The sequence below is a fragment of the Rutidosis leptorrhynchoides genome, chromosome 7 (assembly GCF_046630445.1).
Source record: "Rutidosis leptorrhynchoides isolate AG116_Rl617_1_P2 chromosome 7, CSIRO_AGI_Rlap_v1, whole genome shotgun sequence".
In the NCBI taxonomy this organism is placed as follows: Eukaryota; Viridiplantae; Streptophyta; class Magnoliopsida; order Asterales; family Asteraceae; genus Rutidosis; species Rutidosis leptorrhynchoides.
This window is the reverse complement of record NC_092339.1, coordinates 106,856,489-106,874,731: the sequence shown is the minus strand read 5'-3', so window position 1 is coordinate 106,874,731 and position 18,243 is coordinate 106,856,489.

The following is an 18,243-nucleotide window of genomic DNA, read 5'->3' as shown; positions in this document are numbered from 1 at the left end:
CTTCTTTTTCAACAATTGGAAGGCACTCTCTTGTTCGGAAGTCCATTTATACTTCTTCCCCTTATGTGTCAAGGCAGTTAAAGGTTTGGCTACTCGGGAGAAATCTTGAATAAATCTCCTATAGTAACCGGCTAAACCCAAAAATTGACGTATTTGCGTTGGAGTTTTCGGGGTTTCTCAATTTTTGATGGCTTCGATCTTGGCGGGATCAACTTTGATTCCATTACTACTGACTACATGGCCAAGAAATTGTACTTCGTTTAACCAAAAAGCACATTTAGAGAACTTAGCATAAAGTTGTTCTTTTCTTAACAACTCTAACACAAGTCTCAAGTGTTGTTCGTGTTCTTGGTTATTCTTCGAATAGATAAGGATGTCATCAATAAAGACAATAACAAACTTATCTAAATATGGACTACATACTCGGTGCATGAGATCCATGAAAATTGCGGGTGCATTGGTTAAACCGAATGGCATAACCATGAATTCGTAGTGGCCATAACGAGTTCTGAAGGCTGTTTTCGGTATATCAGCTTCTTTAACCCTTAGTTGATGATAACCTGACCTTAGGTCGATTTTGGAGTATACGCTCGAACCTTGGAGTTGGTCGAATAGGTCATCGATTCGGGGTAAAGGGTATCGGTTTTTAATGGTGACTTTGTTCAACTCACGGTAATCGATACACATGCGAAAAGACCCATCTTTCTTTTTAACGAACAAAATTGGAGCTCCCCATGGTGATGTACTCGGTCGGATAAAACCACGTTCTAATAATTCTTGTAGTTGACTTTGTAATTCTTTCATTTCGGTGGGCGCAAGTCTATATGGAGCACGAGCTATTGGTGCGGCTCCTGGTACAAGATCTATTTGGAATTCAACGGATCGATGTGGAGGTAGCCCCGGTAATTCGTCCGGAAATACCTCAGGAAATTCTCTTGCAACGGGAACGTCGTCGATTTTCTTTTCTTCTTTTTCAACCTTCTCAACGTGTGCTAGTACGGCATAGCAACCTTTTCTTATTAGTTTGCGCGCCTTCAAACTACTAATAAGATTTAATTTGGCATTACCCTTTTCTCCATACACCATTAAGGGTAATCCATCTTTTCTCGGAATGCGAATCGCCTTCTCATGACAAACAACTTCTGCTTTCACCTTGGACATCCAGTCCATTCCAATAATCACGTCGAAGCTTCCCAATTCCACCGGTATTAAATCAATTGTAAACGTTTCGCTAACTAAGCTAATTTTTCGATTTCGGCAAATTTTATCAACCCTAATTAGTTTACCATTTGCTACTTCAACTATACACTTTTTATCCAAAGGCGTTAACGGGCAATTTAATTTGGCACAAAATTGTCTACTCATATAACTTCTATCGGCACCCGAATCAAATAAAACATAAGCAGATGTATTGTTGATAAGAAACGTACCCGTAACAAGCTCCGGGTCTTCCTGTGCTTCTTTCCCATTAATGTTGAAGGCTCTCCCACCGCCTTGCCTATTTCCGTTCCTGCACCGGTTTATGGTATGGCCCGGTTGTCCACATCCATAGCAAACAACGCCGTTATTATTTGTTCTGGCATTATTTGCTCCTCCGTTTCTATTTGGTCCGTAGACTCACATTTTGCCGCAATATGACCATGCCTATTGCACTTGGTACATAATTCTTTACAAAACCATTCCGGATGAAACTTATCACACCTTGGGCATATAGTCTTTTGCTTTTTGTTGTCGTTGTTATTGTTGTTGTTGTTAGGGTTATTGTTATTGAGGCGTTTGTTGTTGTTATTGTTTGGATTGGGGTTGTTGTTGTTGTTGTTGTTGTAGTTTTGGTTGCGGTTGTTGTTGTTGTAATTATTATTGGGATGGTTGTTGCAGTTATTGTTGTGGTTGTTGTTGCGATATTTGTTGTTGTTGGGGTGGTTGCGATTGTTGCTGTAGTTGTTGTTTTGACTGTTGTTGTACTGGTGACCCTGGTCACCACTTTCCTCCCATTTTCTCTTTCCCTGTTTCACTATGGCCTCCTCGGCCGCCTCTTTCTTTATCCTTCCTGTAATTTTGCCTATCAATTTGTGGGCTATACGACTCGCTTTCTGCATTGTTGCAGGGTCGTTAGCACCTACATGCTCTTGGATTCGTTCCGGCAACCCTTTTATGAACGCTTCAATTTTTGCCTCTTCATCCTCAAATACTCCAGGACACATTAAAACCAGTTCGTTGAAACGTCGCTCATAGGTAATGACGTCTAACCCTTGGGTTGTCAGTGCTTTAAGCTCTTCCTTGAGCTTGTTGATTTCAGTTCTGGGACGGTACTCTTCCTTCATCATGTGCTTGAAAGTGGACCATGGAAGTGCGTAGGCAGTATTCTGTCCTACGTAATCCATGTAGGTATTCCACCATGTCAAAGCAGTACCCCTGAAAGTATGTGTGGCATACTTAACTTTATCCTCTTATGCGCAGTTGCTGATTGCGAACACAGCTTCAACCTTCTCTGTCCACCGCTTTAGTCCAACGGGTCCTTCGGTTCCTTCAAACTCATTGGGTTTGCAGGCCATAAAAGCTTTGTAGGAACATCCTACCCGATTGCCATTGTTTCCTCCACTGCTAGAACTCGATTGGTTGTTGTTGTTCATTGCGTTCATCACTGCAGCCATATTTGCAACGAAAGCTTGAGGTTCTTCTGTGTTCATTTGCTGTTGTCTAGTAACAGGAGGAGCCATTTCCTTCAAAAATAGCGGCATGAGTTAATCACATAGAATTTTTAGAAGTAGTCAAAAAGTATTTTTATAGCTTAATATGAACTTATTATTATAAAAGCCTTTTCTTCATATTAGCGTTTTATAACTGTAATAATGTTCATACTTGGCAGCTAACACACAATTTAACTACTAAAATTCTAATATGAAAAACTATGGTAAGTTATTACGTTACTACGTAATTATAGATTGTAATAATAATAATAAACCTTCCATGCTTATTCTTATTATTATACAATCATAAGGAAAGATACATTGCGGATTTTCTTACAAACTTAAACACATAATATAATACATATTATACAATGCATGGAATATAGGGTGGCTGCCGATGGTTCAAGAACAGCGAGATTTCTTAGATGTTGATGTTGTTTCTTTCTCGGCCAAACGTTTGGATTTTCGTTTGGATAGTTCTTTTTCCAATTCCTCCAAATTGGTTCTTTCGGTTAATTGTTTGGGAACAAAACCACCAGTCGTTATACGAGCGGTCATTTTATAACCTGGTTTCTTTGATGGTTCATGTGGATGGTCAAAAACATTTTGGGTCATAATAGGTTCATCTAGTTTGGGATCGGGTATAACAGCCAAAGATTTTTCCAAATCACGTTGTGGTTCGGTAATTTCCACAACTTTTTCAGGAGTCTCTTCTTCGGGTTCCTCCTCTGGATCTTCTTCCGGATCCTCTTCGGGAAATTGTGAATCTTCCCAATTTTCCCAACAATTTTCCACTTTAATGGTAATACCAACAGTTAACTTTTCCGTTGGTTCATAAGTCGTATGCTTTGACTCAGTCTCCGAATCACTTGATAAGTAAATGAAATCTGAGTCACTAGAGATGCTTATATGATCGGATGAAGTCATCTATTACATAACAGCAGGCACGTTAAGAGAAAGATATATCCTATAATATTTATATGTTAATAATCATATGTTTCCAACAATTATATTAAGCAATCATTTTTAAAACAATTACGGTCGAAGTCCAGAATCACTAATGCATCAAAAATCAGTTAGACACACTAATGAAAAATTTTATGATTCTCTAAGACCAACGCTCGGATACCAACTGAAATGCCCCGTTCATATTAATTATAAACGTTTCATATTAATTGATTTCCTTGCGAGGTTTTGACCTCTATATGAGACGTTTTCAAAGCTTGCATCCATTTTAAAATAACCATAACCTTTATTATTGAATAAAGGTTTATAAACATAAGTTTTGATTGTCGATCAAAGACAATCTCCTCAAAATACATGTATTTTACACACACCATTACATACTTGCCAACAATATATTACAAATACAGTTTCCGAATGCAAGTTTATTTATTTAGAAAAGCATGATGACTCCAAATCTTGACGTTGAGTAAACATGCAACAGCGGAAGCTTTCTAATAATCACCTGAGAATAAACATGCTTAAAAAGTCAACAAAATTGTTGGTGAATTATAGGTTTAGTTTCTATATAACAATCATAACATTTAATAAGCCACAAGAGTTCATTTAATTAAATGTGCAGGATCATTACAACTGCAAAAATCATTCATACGATGAGTCTCCTGGTAACCGACCTTAACATAGAGCGCTTAAGATATCTGGCATCATACATTCCACTATTCAAATGTATGACAAGGACCCTTCGAAGTACTAAAGCATTTCCACTATTCGAAAATGGGGGTGGTTGGTGCCCGTAGATCTACCTTTAGGATTCGCGTCAATTAGTGTTTTTCACTAATTATTAGATTACCAAGCATAATAATAATAAGTACAGATATCCGGTATAACAAAACAATCGTAGAATGTAGTTTCATGAACTTGTGCTTATTTTGTAAAACATTTATAAATTTGCATGTATTCTCATCCCAAAATAATTTAGATAGTGAAAATGGGACTATAACTCACTTGTGATGATTTCCGAATAGATGGTAATAAGACTTGGCCTTTGACAAATTCACGAACCTAATAATAATATTCTTGTGTCAAGATATATATATAATTAATATTCCATACTTATGATACTTGTGATAATTTTAATTGTCCTTTGTTAGTAGTCCAACAGTCCGATAGTCCAATAGTCCGATAGTCCAACAATATAAATATATATAAATATAAATGCGTATATTGTGTTAGAATTCACTAACACTATAATATATTGTCTTAATATAGTAAGACACATAATATGTATATTGTCTAAAGCAATCCGCGACCCATTGTATACATGTCTCAGGCTCGATCACAACTCAAAGTATATATATATTTTGGAATCAACCTCAACCCTGTATAGCCAACTCCCACCTTCACATATAGAGTGCCTATGGTTGTTCTGAAATATATATATATAGATGGGTCGATATGATATGTCAAAACGCTGTATACGGATCCACGGTGATCAAGTCATATATATATATATATATATATATATATATATATATATATATATATATATATATATATATATATATATATATATATATATATATATGGTGCCTTACGATCTTTATTAAGACTATAATATATTGTCGTAGAACTTAATCACGACTATTATAAATTGTACTTCCATAAGTTCGGGATCAGGACATGTATAAATACATGTAGGATACAAGGTAAGTTAGCTAGGATAAGGTTAGCATCCACTTTTATTAATCAAAACCGTAGCTAAAAACAAACAAAAATATCCAATTTTATTTTACCCATAATTTCTTCGTTACAAATCCGTTTTGAGTGCTTCGACTTGCCATAGTTTTGTATCAAAAAGTTATTTACTAATCTAAACAGAAAAACAGTATGTTTATAGTCGAAAATACAGTTTAGGTGACAAATACAAGAAGATAGTCATATCCGTCGTAAGAACGACATCTTGATGACTCTTTTGAAAAACATACTTCCAATTATAGTTTAACCATGAATTTTGGATATATTTCATATCCATATAAAATAAGATTTTTCAAGAAAGGAAATCTTTTAATTCAAAGTTTAGGATAGGTTTTTAAAATCAAACCCAAAACAGCCCCCGATGATCTATGACGGCGTATGTTCAGTTTTAAGGTGTTCTTTGTGTTTACAAGTTTTATATCCTTATGTTAGCTTGACATACTGTCATAATACATGTGTTGAAGTATTTTAAAAGTCAAGTTAGAAGGATTAAGTTTGTTTGCGAACAAGTTTAGAAATGATCTAAACTATGTTCTTGTTGTTATTAGTTATAAACTCAAAATAAGATAGCTATATGAATATGAATCGAATAAGATTATGAATAAGGTGACTACCTCAAATCAATTGAACAAAGTTGCTGAGATAAAAGTGATGTTCTTGATCTTCAAAGAGTTCTTGAAATGGATTCAAAAGATTGAAAGTATAGACTTGAAGTATGTGTGTTTAAAGAGTGTTTAAAGAGTAAGAAATGAAGAGAATACTTGGAGTTCTTGTGTGTGAATATTATGAGAGTGAAGGTGGGTTAAATAGATGATATGGATGAGTAAAAAGAGGGTTAAAATTCGTTGGTCATGCATATGGTTAAGAGACTTTATCAAAATTTGGAATATAGCATAATAACTTTATCAAAATTTGGAATATAGCATAATAATGCATACTAGAAGTTAAAATGTTGGTTCCATCATATTTATTCTTGTCTTGTGACTCATAGGGCTGCTAAGGAGGTAATAATTGGTATTTCATATTGGTATATACTCATAGTATTTAAGTATGGAAGCTGGGTATGATACGGGTGTAAATACCGAATGAAAACGAATAGAATTCTTGATGGAATTGAATGAGATTATGAGTATAGCTATCTTTATTGAGTATAAGTATGTTAGTATATATGTACTTAAGTCCTTTAAAAGTGTATTAATTCATATTAATACAATACATATATATACATTTTAATTTAGAAGTTATTACAACGTTAATCGTTATATATATGTATATAGTCTTGAAGTCTTTAAGTTAGTAACCTCATTTTATGTATATAACCAATTGTTATTATATATAATGAGATACTTAAATATCATTTTAACAAATCATAAGTATATATATATCCATATATACATCATTATATAATTATTTCAAATTATGACATTCATGAATCGTCAGACAGATTGGGTGGCCAAACGTTTGTATAAAATTCATTTCAAATAACTAAGTCTTAATGAGTTTGATTGCTTAATATGTTGGAAACATCAATTATGTTAATATTAACCTTATAAATATATAGCGGAAAAATCCGGGTCGTTACAGTTCTCACCTTTCTCCTGTTGAGAAGGACTGGGATCATTAAACACGGAAGGTTTTGGAGCTTGTGCCTCACTCTGTGACATGAGATTAGCATTGGCAGCTCGTGCAAGAATGTGTAAGGAGTCATTTATGGGAGATGAGTGATTCAGATTTACATTTGAGGTAGTAGTGGGCTTAGGTGAGTTTGATGGATCAATGAATTGGTTTGTTGAGTCCAGGATTGGGATCTCTTCAGTTTGAACATCTGAGGGGGTTTTTTCAGTGTCAGTAATGTGGGAATCCAGGTTAACTATTCTAACAGGTGAAGGCTGGTTTTGACCAATAACCTCTTCACTCCCTAGCAGAGATGAAGAAGCATTGAGTGTAGCATCTACCCTAGTAGACAAATTTGGTTGGGAGTCTACAGATGCTTGTTCATCTAAGGTTTCAAGTATGGTGGTATTCTCGGTATGACCTGGTGAAGTCATAAGGTTGTGTGAGGAGATATTCAATTCTTCGGTAGCAGTGGGTGAGGAAGGGTTAGAGTTTGGTGGTTGTACCTCACTCATCTCCTCAGTCTGCAAGTTAGTATCCATACCTGAAGGTGTTGTAGAGGAAACACCTTGATCACCTGCATTGGAGGGTGCTGTCGAATCTGCATCATTGGTTGAATGTTCAACTTCTGGTATAAATGAATGAGCCCCTTGACAAGGACTGGGAGAGGACCCAGAGTCTGGGAACAGTTCAGAGTCTGATAAATCGGAATCTGAACTTTCATCCTCCCCAGATTCAGGTTGCCAATCCTCTGAGGAAGATAACCCAACATTGTCTGCTGGTTAATTGTTGACTCCAACCCACACCAGCATAGCTAGTGTTAAATCAACCTCAAGAGGGTTAATGGGTAAGTGAAACATTTTACTGCTGCACTCTGGTACTGCCATTAAGTCAAACTCATGATTTAACCCTGCATACAAAGGTGGAAATATGGCATCCTCAAACATCAGACTCATGAATCTAATGAATGGGACATTGTGATCCCTAGTGCTCCTTTCAACAAGCATTAAAAGTTCACTGAAAAATAGATTAGCAAAATCTATATCTCTCCCTGTCACAAAAGCATTAAAAATTTGGATTTCCATCTCATTCATCTCACTTAAACTTCCACTTTTATAACTTAAGCTTCTTAAAATATTTGCAATTATAAAACTCCATCTGGAAGAAAACATATTCATTCTAATGATGCCTGTAGTCATAGGTTGACCCACCATTGGAAAACTTTGCTTTGCCTCAGATTTTGAGACAAAGGCAACAAAATTATCTCTTTCTGGCAAATTTAAAACACGTCTTAATGATGCTTCAGAAATAGTTGAAGTATTTGCACCATCACCATATGTACCAGTGATGGTTCTAGCTTCAGAGTTACCTGTACATGTATACCAAAATTCTGCAAGCATAGCTGGATACATGTAATCAGGGGTTTTGAAAAATCCTTCTCTGAGAGGATAATTTTTCAAAAACAAAATAAGTTGTTCATATCCCTGATTTTGAAAATCAGAAGGTATGTCAATACAAGTCACCCGATTGTTTACAGGCACTTGTACATCCTTACCTCTTTTAATAGGGCGAGCCCTATTCATATTAGCAGTAGGGATAAGAACATAAGGGATGTATTTCACCATTGTGATAAAGAAAAACAAAGATTAGCAAACAGATGAACAATAAACGAAAATCAGATGATCGATTGAATGAAAGACAATATAGAAGAGTCTGTATAACTTTGATAGCAAAAAGTGTTCTCAAAAGGTTTAACTTATCTATTTATACCCTTCACAAAACCCTAACTTACCTTAATTAAAACGATTTGACCTCAAAGTTACCATTTGCCCCCAAAACAAAAATTACCGTTTGACATTTATTAAAAAAAAACTAGCCGTTGTAACAGATTTTTACAAAATCTAATTATTACTAAAACAGAAAAACGTTTTTTAATCTACACAAATTCTTTAAATAAGACTAAAATAAAAAGTGAAACAAAATAGAGTCTGCCAACACCTGAATCTGGATGACGTCACCCAGACTAAAAAATGATTATTTTTCAGATTCTTCAGCTAACATTTCTGGAGAAGGATTCAACATGTCTAGCCTTTTCAAAATATAGAAATGTCTTTCTTCACTTAAAGGTTTTGTAAAAATATTAGCCAACTGATCATTTGTTCCCACAAACTTTAGCACAACCTTTCCTTTTTCAACACAAGCCCTGATGAAGTGATGCCTGATCAAGCATATTTCCACCGAATGCTAGAGATACGCTTGATCATTTGGCGCTATCCGTGGGACCCGATGGTATGAACAATAGCAATCCATTGCCACGCAAATTTGTAAGTTGTCCTTTACTTTAATATATGATAAAAATCTCATGTTTACATATAATCTGAGATGTGATTAATTGGATCTTTCATACGTATGCATATCTTATGTGAATTAAAGAGTAAACCATATTTATGGTCAGTTTTCGATTCATACAATATTTAAAATATAGAGAAGGACATGAATAAATCAGAAGGTTTAACATGAATGTTTTGAAACAAATTATAAACAGACATATGAGGAAGCATGAACCACTATAATATCGCTGATTAACAATGGTCGTTTCCTTATATGTCAACGAGAATGATCGTCGATGAGTATTAAATTGCTAGTACTCAATTTTATTCGACAACTTGTTGATCGCAAAATTTGTTGATGAAGGTTTTACCATCTGTAAATTTTCTTCCATGATATCACAAAAATAAATATTTAAATAACCACATGATTGCATGCTGTAAACAAACAAAGTCTAATAGTAAGTTGTGATATGTATTTAACACATTGAAAAATATCACATGATGAATTATTTGTTCTGTTGTAAATCGAAAAAGATTATTTACTGTAAGTGGAGTTGCTTAATATTTATGGATGTGTCACAATTTTACATGGAATATTATAAGCTTTACGATCCACCATTCATGATCATCGTTTTGTGATGACGATGGCTTTGGAGTGTGCGGTTGAAATTTCTTGATTTCAATCTTTGTGGATGTGCTTTTGATAATATCATATCGCCTTTGGGAAGATCGTATGGCCTTCGGGTAGATTACAACGATATAGGCATGTCCTATCGCCTTCGAGCATATCGTGTTGCGTTCGGGTAGGTTGTATCGCCTCCGGGTATGAAGTTTAACTCCTAAAGCGTATGGGGAAGATCTATTAATACACGGAAGATTAATTAATAATTTCATAGTAACGGAAGATCTATTAATACACGGAAGTTTAACTCCGAAACATATGGTTTGCTGTTATTTCATTAAGTTCATGGCTGCAACGCGTAAGCCCATGGACAATTATTTAAAGACTATGGTCGCGTAAGCGCGCCCATGGCATTTTATCAAGTCCATGGCTGCAACGCGTAAGACCATGGACAATTATTTAAAGACCATGGTCGCGTAAGCGCGCCCATGGCATAATTATTAAGTCCATGGCTGTAACGCGTAAGACCATGGACAATTATTTAAAGACCATGGTCGCGTAAGCGCGCCCATGGCATAATTATTAAGTCCATGGCTGCAACGCGTAAGCCCATGGACAATTATTTAAAGACCATGGTCGCGTAAGCGCGCCCATGGCATATTTATTAAATCCATGGCTGCAACGCGTAAGCCCATGGACAATTATTTAAAGACCATGGTCGCGTAAGCGCGCCCATGGCATATTTATTAAGTCCATGGCTGCAACGCGTAAGCCCATGGACAGTTATTTAAAGACCATGGTCGCGTAAGCGCGCCCATGGCATAATTATTAAGTTCATGGCTGTAACGCGTAAGACCATGGACAATTATTTAAAGACCATGGTCGCGTAAGCGCGCCCATGGCATAATTATTAAGTCCATGGCTGTAACGCGTAAGACCATGGACAATTATTTAAAGACCATGGTCGCGTAAGCGCGCCCATGGCATAATTATTAAGTTCATGGCTGCAACGCGTAAGCCCATGGACAATTATTTAAAGACCATGGTCGCGTAAGCGCGCCCATGGCATATTTATTAAGTCCATGGCTGCAACGCGTAAGACCATGGACAATTATTTAAAGACCATGGTCGCGTAAGCGCGCCCATGGCATAATTATTAAGTCCATGGCTGTAACGCGTAAGACCATGGACAATTATTTAAAGACCATGGTCGCGTAAGCGCGCCCATGGCATAATTATTAAGTCCATGGCTGCAACGCGTAAGCCCATGGACAATTATTTAAAGACCATGGTCGCGTAAGCGCGCCCATGGCATATTTATTAAATCCATGGCTGCAACGCGTAAGCCCATGGACAATTATTTAAAGACCATGGTCGCGTAAGCGCGCCCATGGCATATTTATTAAGTCCATGGCTGCAACGCGTAAGCCCATGGACAATTATTTAAAGACCATGGTTGCGCTTACGCGACCATGGCATAATTATTAAGTCCATGGCTGTAACGCGTAAGACCATGGACAATTATTTAAAGACCATGGTCGCGTAAGCGCGGCCATGGCATAATTATTAAGTCCATGGCTGTAACGCAAGTCCATGGCTGTAACGCGTAAGACCATGGACAATTATTTAAAGACCATGGTCGCGTAAGCGCGCCCATAGCATAATTATTAAGTCCATGGCTGCAACGCGTAAGCCCATGGGCAATTATTTAAAGACCATGGTCGCGTAAGCGTGCCCATGGCATATTTATTAAGTCCATGGCTGCAACGCGTAAGACCATGGACAATTATTTAAAGACCATGGTCGCGTAAGCGCGCCCATGGCATAATTATTAAGTCCATGGCTGCAACGCGTAAGCCCATGGACAATTATTTAAAGACCATGGTCGCGTAAGCGCGCCCATGGCATATTTATTAAATCCATGTCTGCAACGCGTAAGCCCATGGACAATTATTTAAAGACCATGGTCGCGTAAGCGCGCCCATGGCATATTTATTAAGTCCATGGCTGCAACGCGTAAGCCCATGGACAATTATTTAAAGACCATGGTCGCGTAAACGCGCCCATGGCATAATTATTAAGTCCATGGCTTTTACGCGTAAGACCATGGACAATTATTTAAAGACCATGGTCGCGTAAGCGCTCCCATGGCATAATTATTAAGTCCATGGCTGTAACGCGTAAACTCATGGACAATTATTTAAAGACCATGGTCGCGTAAGCGCGCCCATGGCATATTTATTAAATCCATGGCTGCAACGCGTAAGCCCATGGACAACTATTTAAAGACCATGGTCGCGTAAGCACGCCCATGGCATATTTATTAAGTCCATGGCTGCAACGCGTAAGCCCATGGACAATTATTTAAAGACCATGGTCGCGTAAGCGCGCCCATGGCATATTTATTAAATCCATGGCTGCAACGCGTAAGCCCATGGACAATTATTTAAAGACCATGGTCGCGTAAGCACGCCCATGGCATAATTATTAAGTCCATGGCTGCAACGCGTAAGCCCATGGACAATTATTTAAAGACCATGGTCGCGTAAGCGCGCCCATGGCATAATTATTAAGTCCATGGCTGTAACGCGTAAGACCATGGACAATTATTTAAAGACCATGGTCGCGTAAGCGCGCCCATGGCATAATTATTAAGTCCATGGCTGCAACGCGTAAGCCCATGGACAATTATTTAAAGACCATGGTCGCGTAAGCGCGCCCATGGCATATTTATTAAATCCATGGCTGCAACGCGTAAGCCCATGGACAACTATTTAAAGACCATGGTCATGTAAGTACGCCCATGGCATATTTATTAAGTCCATGGCTGCAACGCGTAAGCCCATGGACAATTATTTAAAGACCATGGTCGCGTAAGCGCGCCCATGGCATATTTATTAAATCCATGGCTGCAACGCGTAAGCCCATGGACAATTATTTAAAGACCATGGTCGCGTAAGCACGCCCATGGCATAATTATTAAGTCCATGGCTGTAACGCGTAAGACCATGGACAATTATTTAAAGACCATGGTCGCGTAAGCGCGCCCATGGCATAATTATTAAGTCCATGGCTGTAACGCGTAAGCCCATGGACAACTATTTAAAGACCATGGTCGCGTAAGCACGCCCATGGCATATTTATTAAGTCCATGGCTGCAACGCGTAAGCCCATGGACAATTATTTAAAGACCATGGTCGCGTAAGCGCGCCCATGGCATATTTATTAAATCCATGGCTGCAACGCGTATGCCCATGGACAACTATTTAAAGACCATGGTCGCGTAAGCGCGCCCATGGCATATTTATTAAGTCCATGGTTGCAACGCGTAAGACCATGGACAATTCTTATAATCTCATGGCAGCATTGATTAAGTCCATGAGATCATTTTATTTGCTCATGGTCGCATACGTACTTTTGCCCTTCCCTTATAAAAGTGATTTAAGTTTCATTCTAGATTTCAACACCACTAATTACTTTAGTACTATTGAAATGGGGGTAACCATGATATGAGCATATCTATTAGAAAAGGTTATTTTCCTTTCAGTGATTAATGGTCGCATGCCGAAAATCCTTTTAACAGGTAGGATAGACCCGTATACACATCATATATATTATTTTCGCGGTGAAGCTCGCAAAGAAAACACACGTATCAAGGGAATTGATCCACCCTCTGCGAACTCAGTGTTTCTTATTTAGTGCGTCCAAAACTTTATAAACATTAAGTATGTTGATTGCACGCACCGCTGCACAGGGAACGCTCCGACTCCCAAGTGGCATAGTTTAGTTTGGCTACTAATACTATAAATAATGGTGACAGTAGTAAAACATTGGTTTGTTTCAAACGCTTGTACACCGCGCAGGACGGAGATCTGCAAAGTCATGACTATAAAATACAAGTATTGGTTTACTTGTCCAAATACCCGGGCATTGGTTTGGCCGGAAGACTCTTGAATAAGCATTGGTTTGCTTATATACGGATAGTGACATTGGTTTGTCCATGCGAAAAATACTTATAAGAAATTTATAAAAGTCAAGAGTATAATATTAGAGCATTGGCTTGCTCTCTCTGCGGACAACATTGGTTTGTTGCCGCAAGAATAAAAAGATTATGTTCGACATAGAGGGGTCGCACCCGTCATGCAACATAACATTTATTCTACGTTATTGTGCAAATGGTGAAGACTGGATTTTAACAAAATTAAGGAGCTAAGTTGTTTCTCTACTCGAGTATGCACCAACATAAAACACTAAATGCATAATAACGACGCGCGCATAAAAATACTATCAAAAATAAAAAGCATTAGTCTGCCTGCGTAATATACGCAAATTGCAGCATTGAATTTCCCGCAGAATTAAATACCCCTCACCTTTTGGTTGAGATGCCTCAAAATGACTGAGTACGGAGCTTGCAAGTCAGAGATGCCTTGAATGCAACATCGATCTCCGATTTATCGCATTGTTGCATCAAGAAGGCTCCTATGCGAATAGCTGGAGAAGCCTCGAAGTGGTCTTGAGATTCGAAACTCAAAGTCACTAGCGGGAAGTCTTGAACGCAAACGAAAATTCCGAACAATGTTTGCTTCAGGAAAGCCTTACCTTACAATAAAACGTTTTATGAGTAGACCATGACTTTGTGCTATGGCCTATTCTTTACTAAGTCCATGGTTACGTAAGCGTGCCCATGGCATATCTCTACTAAATCCATGGTCGCGTAAGCGCACTCATGGCATTTCTTCACTAAGTCCATGGTCGCGTAAGCGCGCCCATGGCATACCTTTATAAGTCCTTGGTTGCGAAATGCCCTTGGACGTTATACGTAAGACCATGGACGCATGGCAGTACTTTGTAAACCCATGATTGCGAAATGCTCATGGCCATTATCATAGTTCAACACAACTAAATACTTTAGTTATATTGAACTGGGGGAGTAACGATATACTAATATACTATTAGTATACTTTTACGGCATTATTATATGGGGTTTATGTTTCGTAATTGTCCCGCATAGACATAATTGTCTAAATCACACCTAAAGTATAACATTCATAAGTATAGGTGTTCGACATTGGAGCTGTCATGATCACGGCGTCACTTGGCGCAATAGATGCTCATTACGCATCATTACTTGGCGCACAAGATGCGCATCAAATGCTTAGTGCAACTTTATTAAACGTGACAGTTCTTTCAAGTTACATGCGGTGGCATATATAATAACTTCGATATGATACATTTGCTATATATCATACCGAACTTGGGGGACTTAATGATACGCATAGCGCATTGGGCTACTATTTGGGCTTGTCCTTGAGTCTGGTCCGTTAGAGGCCCGCTAGCCTTTTCCCCTAGAAACCCTAATATGCCTCTATAAATAAAGGGCATAAATTTAACCCTAAAGACACATCCTAGAAGCTCAAACGCTTCTCTCCCTCTAGGGTTTTACCTACACCATCGTGCAGGGTTTTTCCCTAAGCCGCCAGTCGACACGCCTCGATGGCGGCCAAACAGCCATAACCACCCTCCCGAAATCATCATCTCGGCTAGGGTTATCACGGTAACCGGACCGGAGGTTAAAGCCGCTGTATATAACAAACTCTCCTCTATTGCACTCAAGCGTATCTCTAGCATTCGGTGGAAATATGCTTGATCAATGCCTAATCTCAATGTGTTTAGTTCTTGAATGAAACACAGGATTTTCAGTGATTACAATAGCACTTTCATTATCACACATAACAGGAGTCTTTGTCAAGATTACATCATTATCTGCCAATTGATGTTGCATCCATAACAATTGAGCATAACAACCACCAGCAGCAACATACTCAGCTTCTGCAGTTAAAGTCGCAACAGAATTTTGCTTTTTACTTAACCAACTAACCAATTTTCCTCCCAATAACTAACAACCACATGAAGTGCTTTTTCTATCCAACTTACACCCTGCATAATCAGCATCTGTATATCCAATAAGATCAAAACTAGACCCCTTGGGATACCACAGACCCAAATTTGGAGTCCCCTTTAAATACCTGAAAATTCTTTTAACGGCCTTATAATGTGAGTCCTTTGGGTTTGCCTGATATCTTGCACATAAACATGTTGCAAACATGATATCAGGTCTGCTAGCAATTAGATATAATAAAGATCCAATCATACCCCTGTAAGTCTTTTCACACACAGATTTTCCAGATTCATCTTTGCTCAAATTTTCAGACACACTCATTGGAGTTTTCAAAGTAGAACAGTTTCTAAACCCATACTTTTCAATTAAGTTTAAAACATAAGTGTTTTGGTTTATGAAAATTCCCTCATGGCGCCTCAATTTTTTTTTTGTTTTTATTTATTTATTATTTTATTTTACTATTTTTTTAAAAAAAATAAGGCCGGAGGTCCATTCGGAAGCAATCTCTTTATCCGCCGAATAAAGAGAGGGATGACTTTCTCTACTTTTCTGGGTGGAGAAATGATTTGTTTTTATTCTCGGATAAAGGAAGGATTGTCTACATCTCACCTCCCCCATACACCACTCAAGTGGTATTGGGTACTGTTGTTGTTGTTGTTGTAAACCCAAAAAGTGATTTAACTTACACAAGTTACTCATTTTGTATTGCTTAGACATTGTATCAGAAAACCATTTACCTAAATGTGGATTTGTAGACCCAAAGATGATATCATCCACATATATTTGAACAAGCAAGACATCACCTTTATCCTTTTTAATGAATAAGGTTTTGTCTATTAATGCTCTGACAAACTTCTTTGACAGAAGAAAAGATGTCAAAGTATCATACCAAGCTCTTGGTGTTTGTTTTAAACCATACAATGCTTTATCAAGCCTGTAAACATAATCAGGAAACTTTTTACTTACAAAACCTGGAGGTTGTTTGACATACACCTCCTCCTGTAGTTTAACATTCAAAAATGCACTTTTTACATCCATTTATGATACTTCAAAGTCCATGTGTGATGCATAAGATAAGAAGAGTCTGATTGCTTCTATTCTTGCAACAAGAGCAAAAGTCTCATCATAATCAATTCCCTCTTCTTGTCTGTAACCTTAAGCAACAAGCCTAGTTTTATTCCTTACAAAAATACCATCTTTATCAACCTTATTCCTGTACACCCATCTAGTTCCAATAGCAGTCTTTCCTGTAGGCTTAGGTACCAAAGTCCATACTTCATTTCTTTCAAATTCCATTAATTCTTAAGTCATAGCTTCAACCCAGAAATCATCCTTTAGAGCATCATCAACCTTTTTGGGCTCTATAAGAGACAGAAAACTTGTATATAAACAGAAATTAGCAATTGCAGAATCAGACATAGGAGTCTGTGAAGTAGAACCTCCTTTTGGTAACCCTTTTGTGTTAACAACATAATCCTCAAGATATATTGGAGGATTAATAGATCTTGATGATCTTCTTGTACTCTCATAACCAGAAACTATAGGGACATCATTTACTTCTTCTTCATCAGAATTTATTTGAGTGGAAACATCAGCAACTTCTTCTTCTACAGTGGAGGAAATCTCATTTGAAACATTCAAGGAGTCATTGACTTTTTCACAAGTAACTTCATCTTCAGATTCATGATCAGAAAAGTAAGTCTGTAAACCAGACTCATCAACTATAGGAGAGAGTTCAAACAAAATATTAGAATATGTATTAGCAGAGATATCTGTAACAACAGAATTCTCATCAAAGGTGATGTGAATAGACTCCTCAATCTTCTTTCTTCTAGAGTTAAATGCCCTGTAAGCTTTAGAAACAGATGAGTATCCCATAAAAATACCTTCATCAGACTTAGGCTCCATTTTACCAAGCAAGTCTCTTTGATTAAGAATATAACATTTACAGCCAAAAATTTGAAAATAGTGAACAGTTGGAATTTTCTTGTGATAAAGCTCATAAGGAGTCTTTCCATGCTTCTTGACAATAATAGATCTATTTTGAGTATAACAGGCAGTATTTACTGCTTCTGCCCAAAATCTGATAGCAACATTAGCATGACACAACATAGTCCTTGCAGCTTCAATAAGTGTCATATTTCTCCTTTCAGCAACACCATTTTGTTGTGGTGTTCTAACAGCTGAGAAATTCTGACCAATACCAACACTTTCACATAAATTAACAAGAGTAGCATTCTTGAACTCTGTCCCATGATCACTTCTTAATTGTTTAACCAACTTGCCTTTTTGCACCTGCTCCTTCTTAATCAAGTTAATGATTTCTTCAGGTGCATCACTTTTAGCATACAAGAAACTTACCCATGTATA